The sequence below is a fragment of the Culicoides brevitarsis genome, unplaced genomic scaffold (assembly GCF_036172545.1).
Source record: "Culicoides brevitarsis isolate CSIRO-B50_1 unplaced genomic scaffold, AGI_CSIRO_Cbre_v1 contig_96, whole genome shotgun sequence".
Taxonomy (NCBI): Eukaryota; Metazoa; Arthropoda; class Insecta; order Diptera; family Ceratopogonidae; genus Culicoides; species Culicoides brevitarsis.
This window is the reverse complement of record NW_026973480.1, coordinates 1-7,494: the sequence shown is the minus strand read 5'-3', so window position 1 is coordinate 7,494 and position 7,494 is coordinate 1. Positions and strand designations below refer to the sequence as shown.

Below are 7,494 nucleotides of genomic sequence, written 5' to 3'. Positions count from 1 at the left end.
ATTTTTTTTTAAAAAAAAATAAGAATCAAATTGATTGTGATTAGTTTCGACCTAATTTAAGACTAAAGTCCTTATTTTTAATTGAAACCAAAATAGAGGTATATCATTGTTAATGATAAAATTGAAAATATTATTCCAATTAAAAGAATATTGGATTAAGAAAAAGCTGCTAACTTCTTTCTTTAATGGTTTAACTCCATTTATATTCTTATTTATATAGTTTAAAAAAAACATTACATTTTCATTGTAAAAATAAATTTTATTTTATAAATTTAAATTATTTAAAAACAAAAAAGTTTCTTTGACAGCTTCAATGTCATGCTCTAAATATAAGCTATTTAAATAAAATATTATAAAAAAATAAAAAATTAATCAACTAAAAAATACTATAAAATAAAATTTTAAATTATTTTTCAAAAACTTGTAAAAAAGTTGAAATATTTCGTCTTTGGTTAAAAAAGATTTTTTTATAAACATGTTTGAATCAACCATAATCAGAAGATAATTTTCTTTTAAATAAAATATTTCATGTTGAATGCTATGTTAATAAAATAAAATGTCTTGTCGCTGAATGTACAAAAATTAACGGGCCTATTTAAATTTTATAATTTTTGATTTTAAAAAAATTATTCATTGTTGATAAATTGTTCCTATAATCCCCCCTATACACAAATCTATTTTTATTAATTTAGCATCGAGATACATAATTTCGTATCTCTTTAATAAAATAAGGAGAATTGAAAAATTATTCAACTTAAAATAATGACAGTCCTTTTTTATATTCAATCTAATAAACCTATTATTGCTAAAAATTATTGTAATAGAATCACATTTTTGATTTCGGTCTATTCAAAATTAGAATAATTATATAAATCAAACGAAATTGGATCAAAACAGTTAAATTGTAGAAAAATTCCTACAATAAAAAATAAGACAAAATATTAATTCTATTATTAAAAACTACTATTTCTAAAATTAAATCTTTTGAATAAAATCCAGAAAGAAAATGTATTCCACATAAAGCTAAATTAGCAATATTAAAGTTTATAATAGTTATTGGCATTTGTAAAATTAAAGAACCTATATAACGAATATCTTGAAAATTTTTTATATTATGAATAATTATTCCTGCACATATAAATAATAAAGCTTTAAATAAAGCATGTGTTAATAAATGAAAAAATGCTAAATAAGTTAATCTTATTGCTAAAGTTCTTATTATTAATCCTAATTGTCTTAAAGTAGAAAGAGCAATAATTTTTTTTAAATCAAATTCAAAATTTGCCCCTAATCCTGCTATAAATATAGTTAATATTCTAATTAATAATAAAATTTTTCTAGAAAATAAATGTATTAATAAATTATTAAATCGAATTAATAAAAAAACTCCTGCTGTTACTAATGTTGATGAATGAACTAAAGCAGAAACAGGAGTAGGTGCTGCTATTGCAGCTGGTATTCAAGCAGAAAATGGAATCTAGCTCTTTTAGTTATAGCTGCTAAAATTAATATTTAACCAATAATTTTTAAATAAAAATCATTTTTTATAATATCTAAATAAAAGATATAATTTCATGAACCAAAATTTAATATTCAAGCAATTGATAATAAAATTAATACATCACCAATTCGATTAGATAAAAATGTTAATATACCTGCATTAAAAGATTTAATATTTTGATAATAAATTACTAAACAATAAGATACTAATCCTAAACCATCTCATCCTAATAAAATTCTGATTAAATTTGGACTAATAATTAATAAAAATATTGAAAATACAAATATTAAAATTAACATAATAAATCGATTAATATTTTTATCATTATTTATATATTCTTTTCTATTAAAATTACTAAACAAAGAAATTAATCTAACAAATGATAAAATTAACAGGATATTCAATCAATCAAAATAGTTATTACAATTATTAATCAATTTAAATTTTTCACTAATTTTAAAAATTTTTTTAAAAATCTTCTTTTAAAAAAATTTTCTAAATAAAAATAAAAATTTTTATTTTATTACAAAAAATAAATTAATCTAACTATATTTTTTTAAATTTTTTGAAAAATATTAAATTAATTTAATAAATTAATAAAATAATGAAAAATTTATTCTTATTTACGAAAATTTTTTAAGGAATTTTAAAAATAATTATTTAAAGTAAATTATAACATTTTTGATTAAAATAATGTTTATCTTTCTTATTATAAATATTAATTAAATTTTAATATTTTGCTAGATCGTATAAAAATTCATTAAATTTTTTTTAATGGAAAAGTTTACATAACCAAATTTAATTTTAAATTTTTCAAAAGTTGCATTCAACTATTTTAATGAAAAAAAAATGAGTGTTCATTAACAAATCAATAAATTGAATATGCCCCCCCTATACTTAATTTAAATAAATAATAAGAAATAAAATATGATTGCATAACCACAGATCAGTTAATAATTGAAGTTAATATTTCACCTAAACATTGATGGAGGTGCAACTAAAAAACTGTCCATTCATTTCAATGAAAAATGCTCCTCTCAAATTGGTCGATAAAATATATTAAATTTATTAATAAATAAACTTCGTCTTCTTGTTCGTTCATAAATAAATTTGATAAACGGAAATTCCCTCAAATGCATTCCCTTCCATTATTGGATCAATGTCAGTATTCAGCAACATGTGTTGCCTTCCCCCTTTTTCTTTTGACATTTTAGCAAAAACCTGTTCAACTGGAAATATTATTATTATTTCTATTATTAGGAAACATAATTCAAATATTAGTATTTGGCTGATTTGGATACTGCATCCAAATATCAAATCATATTTTAAACCCTTTTTAACTCCATCACTCCAGCGTTGTTATTGATCCTGAAAGCAGAAGCTTCTCTGAGCTTTGTAATCATAAATGAACAAAAAATATTGGTATTTTTACTAAAAAAGCTATAATTAATCTAAAATATAATAATCTAAATTTATAATCTTTAAATAATATAAAATAACTTAATGAATTTAAATTATTCTGACAATATAATAAAGTTATTAATAAAGGTAAAGAAGCAAATAATGTATAAAATATCAAATAAAACCCAGCTTGTAATCGTTCAGGTTGATATCCTCACCCTAAAATTAAAAAAAAGGTTGGAATTAATCTTCTTTCAAAAAAAAAATAAAATAAAAATAAATTTAATGAAGAAAAAGTTAAAATTAAAGTTAATATAAGAAAAATTACTATAAAAATAAAATAATTTAATTTATTATTGTATTTATAAATTTTTTCTCTAGATATAAATATTAAGGAAGTAATTGTAATCTTAATAAAATTAATCCATAGGATAAAATATCTAATCCTAAAAAATAAGAAATTTTTGTAGGAGAAAAATTACCCAATTTATTATTATAATTATAAATAAAAAAAATAATAAAAAAATCGGTTTTAAGTACTTTTTGTCGTCATTACTCCTCGTTGCGAGGCACAAAAATGACATAAATGGTCATATAATTTTTGAAATACAACCAAGAGTATAAGTGTCATATCTTGTAATGGGGATCAAACAAAATTTTATTACATAATCATTTATGCTTCGGTGTATTAGCAAAGCAAGTGCGGAGGAGAGAACAACACAGGAACAGATAAAATAGTTGCACCCCTTTTCTGATGAGTAAATAAAAGTAGTTATATAGTATAAATTATATACCTGTACCTTTTTTTATTGTTAACATTATCATTCAATGTGTTTTAATTTAAAATAAAATTAGAATTATTTGACCATGTGTCGCATACAGGGTTTGACAGGAAATGAGAAGTTTTTGATTTATGTTTTTACTTATAAAGATAATTTAGAGATTATTAAGAGCTAATTTTCTTTAAAAGTATTTTTATTAATTAATTCATTTATATTTACTCAATTAACCCATCCTATAGCAATAGGATTAATTTTATTGATGCAAACTATATTAACTTGTTTATTTACAGGAATTTTATCAAAAACTTTTTGATTTTCTTACATTTTATTTTTAATTTTTATTGGGGGATTATTAATTTTATTTATTTATATATCATCTTTAAATTCTAATGAAAAATTTAATTTTTCAAGAATATTTTTTTTAAAAATATTCATTTTATTTATGATAATAAGATTTTTATTTATAATATTCAATAAATTATTTATTGAATTATTTTTTAATCATGAAATAATAAATTTTTTCTCTAATATTAATTTAATAAAAGAAAATTTTTTAATTAATTCAAAAATATACGAATTACCTAATAATTTTTTAATAATTTTTTTAATTAATTATTTATTATTTAATTTAGTAATTGTAGTAAAAATTACTAACTTTTTTTATGGGCCTTTACGAATTTCTTACTAATGAATAAATCTTATCGAAATAGACATCCTTTATTAAAAATTGTTAATAATTCATTAATTGATTTACCTGCTCCTTGTAATCTTTCTATTTGATGAAATTTTGGTTCATTATTAGGATTATGTTTAATTATTCAAATTTTAACTGGTTTGTTAGCTGATACATTATACAGCAGATATTCAATTAGCTTTTAATTCAGTTAATCATATTTGTCGTGATGTTAATTATGGTTGATTATTACGAACTATACATGCTAATGGTGCAAGTTTTTTTTTTATTTGTATTTATTTACATATTGGACGAGGTTTATATTATAAATCATACTTAAATACTCATACATGAAATGTAGGAGTATTATTATTATTTTTAACTATAGGAACAGCTTTTATAGGTTATGTTCTTCCTCGAGGACAAATATCATTTTGAGGGGCTACAGTTATTACTAATTTATTATCCGCAATTCCATTTTTAGGGTTAGATTTAGTTCAATGATTATGAGGGGGATTTGCTGTTGATAATGCAACTTTAACACGATTTTTTATATTTCATTTTTTATTACCTTTTTTAATTTTAGGTACTACAGTAATTCATTTATTATTTTTACATCAATTAGGTTCTAATAATCCTTTAGGAATTAATAGTAATGTTAATAAAATTCATTTTCATCCTTATTATATTTATAAAGATTTAGTAGGATTTTTAATATTATTAATATTTTTAATTATTTTATGTTTAACTAATCCATATATATTAGGAGACCCAGATAATTTTATTCCAGCTAATCCATTAAGAACACCAGTTCATATTCAACCAGAATGATATTTTTTATTTGCTTATGCAATTCTTCGATCAATTCCTAATAAATTAGGTGGAGTTATTGCTCTAGTTATATCAATTGCTATTTTATTTATTATACCTTTTGTTAATAAAAGAAATTTTCGTTCATTAAGATTTTATCCTGTAAATAAAATAATATTTTGATTATTTTTTATTATTGTAATTTTATTAACATGAATTGGAGCTCGTCCTGTAGAAAGACCATTTATTTTAACTGGACAAATTTTGACTATTTTATATTTTTTATATTTTTTAATTAATCCATTAATGATAAAATTATGAGATAATTTTATTAAATAATTAAATCAATGAGCTTGTAAAAGCATATGTTTTGAAAACATAAGAAAAAATTTTTTATTTTATTGATTTTACTTTAAATTATTCATAAAATTAAAATAAATAAAATTATTTTAAATCTAATAAATAAAATTAAATAACATAATGAAAGTAAATAACTTTTTCATGCTAAATATATTAATTTATCATAACGAAATCGAGGTATTGTTCCTCGTACTCAAATAAAAAAAAAAGCAATAAAAGATAATTTTATATAAAAAAATAAATTAAATAAATTTGAACATAAAAATATTACTCTAAATAATATTCTTATAAATAAAATTCTAGCATATTCAGCTAAAAAAATTAAAGCAAATCCTCCTCTAGCGTATTCAACATTAAATCCTGAAACTAATTCTGATTCTCCTTCTGTAAAATCAAAAGGAGTACGATTAGTTTCAGCTAAAGAAGAAATTAATCAAACATAACTTAGAGGAATTGTTAAAAAAATTAACCATAAATTAATTTGTTTTAAATAAAAATCGATAAAAGAAAATCTAAATACTAAAATAATTAAAGAGATAAAAATTAAAGCTAATCTAACTTCATAAGAAATTGTTTGAGCTACTGCTCGCAATCCTCCTAATAAAGAATATTTAGAATTAGATGATCACCCAGCAATTATAATTCTATATACTCTAATTCTTGTACAGGATAAAAAAAATAAAATCCCTAAATTAAAAGAAAATAATTTGATTAATAAAGGAAATCTAATTCATAAAAATAAAATTAAAAATAAAGAAAATACAGGGCAAAAATAATAAATTAAATAATTAGAAATATTTGGATAAATTATTTCTTTAGAGAATAATTTAATTGCATCTCTAAAAGGTTGTAAAATTCCATTAATTCCTAATTTATTAGGACCTTTACGAATTTGAATATAACCTAAAATTTTTCGTTCAAATAATGTTAAAAAAGCAACTCTTACTATTACACAAATAATTAAAATTAAAGAACCAATTACAGGTAAAATAAAATCTAATAATATCATTTTATTGTTTGTATATTATACATTTATAAATTCTAAATTTATCACATTCAAATCTGTCAAAACAATATTAATATTTTAATATAAATCTATTTTAATAATAAAATTAATATATTTGGTCCTTTCGTACTAAAATATATAAATAAAAAAAAGATAGAAACCAACCTGGCTTACGCCGGTCTGAACTCAAATCATGTAAGAATTTAAAAGTCGAACAGACTTAAATTTTAAACTTCTACACCTAAATTAATTCTTAATTCAACATCGAGGTCGCAAACTATTTTATCGATAAGAACTCTTTAAAATAATTACGCTGTTATCCCTAAAGTAACTTAATTTTTTAAACATTTAATATTATTATATATTCAATAATTTAATTATATTTATAAAACAAAATAAAAGTTTTTTAAATTTCATTATCCTCCCAATAAAATTTTTAATAAATAATTTATTTAAATTTTTTCAAAATTTATATTATCAATTAAAAATAAAGATTTATAGGGTCTTCTCGTCTAATTTTTTTATTTTAGCATTTTTACTAAAAATTTAAATTCATTTTTATTAATATAAAAATAGTTGATATCTCATCCAACCATTCATACTAGCCTTTAATTAAAAGACAATGGATTATGCTACCTTTGCACAGTCAGAATACTGCGGCCGTTAAATTTTCACCGGGCAGGTTAAACTTTTTATTCATTCAAAAAGACATGTTTTTGATAAACAAGTGGACATCATTTTTGCCGAATTCTTATAAATTAATTTATTGATAAAAAATTAATTTTACAAAAAAAAAAATTACTAATTAAATCATTATTTTAAAAATTTTTTAATTAAACTTTTTATCTTAATAAATATTTAAAATTTTTTAAAATATTAATATTTAATTAAATAAATTATAACATTTTTATTAATTAAAACTAATTTTAAGCTTTAAATTTTTTTAATTTTTCTAAAAATT

General features: G+C 19.7%; 1 pseudogene; it reads right to left on the bottom strand.

Annotated features, from left to right (window-relative positions):
- Positions 1–916: 916 nt before the first annotated feature.
- LOC134836642 (NADH-ubiquinone oxidoreductase chain 5-like) lies at positions 917–1,951 on the bottom strand (annotated as a pseudogene).
- Between the last annotated feature and the right edge of the window lie 5,543 nt (positions 1,952–7,494).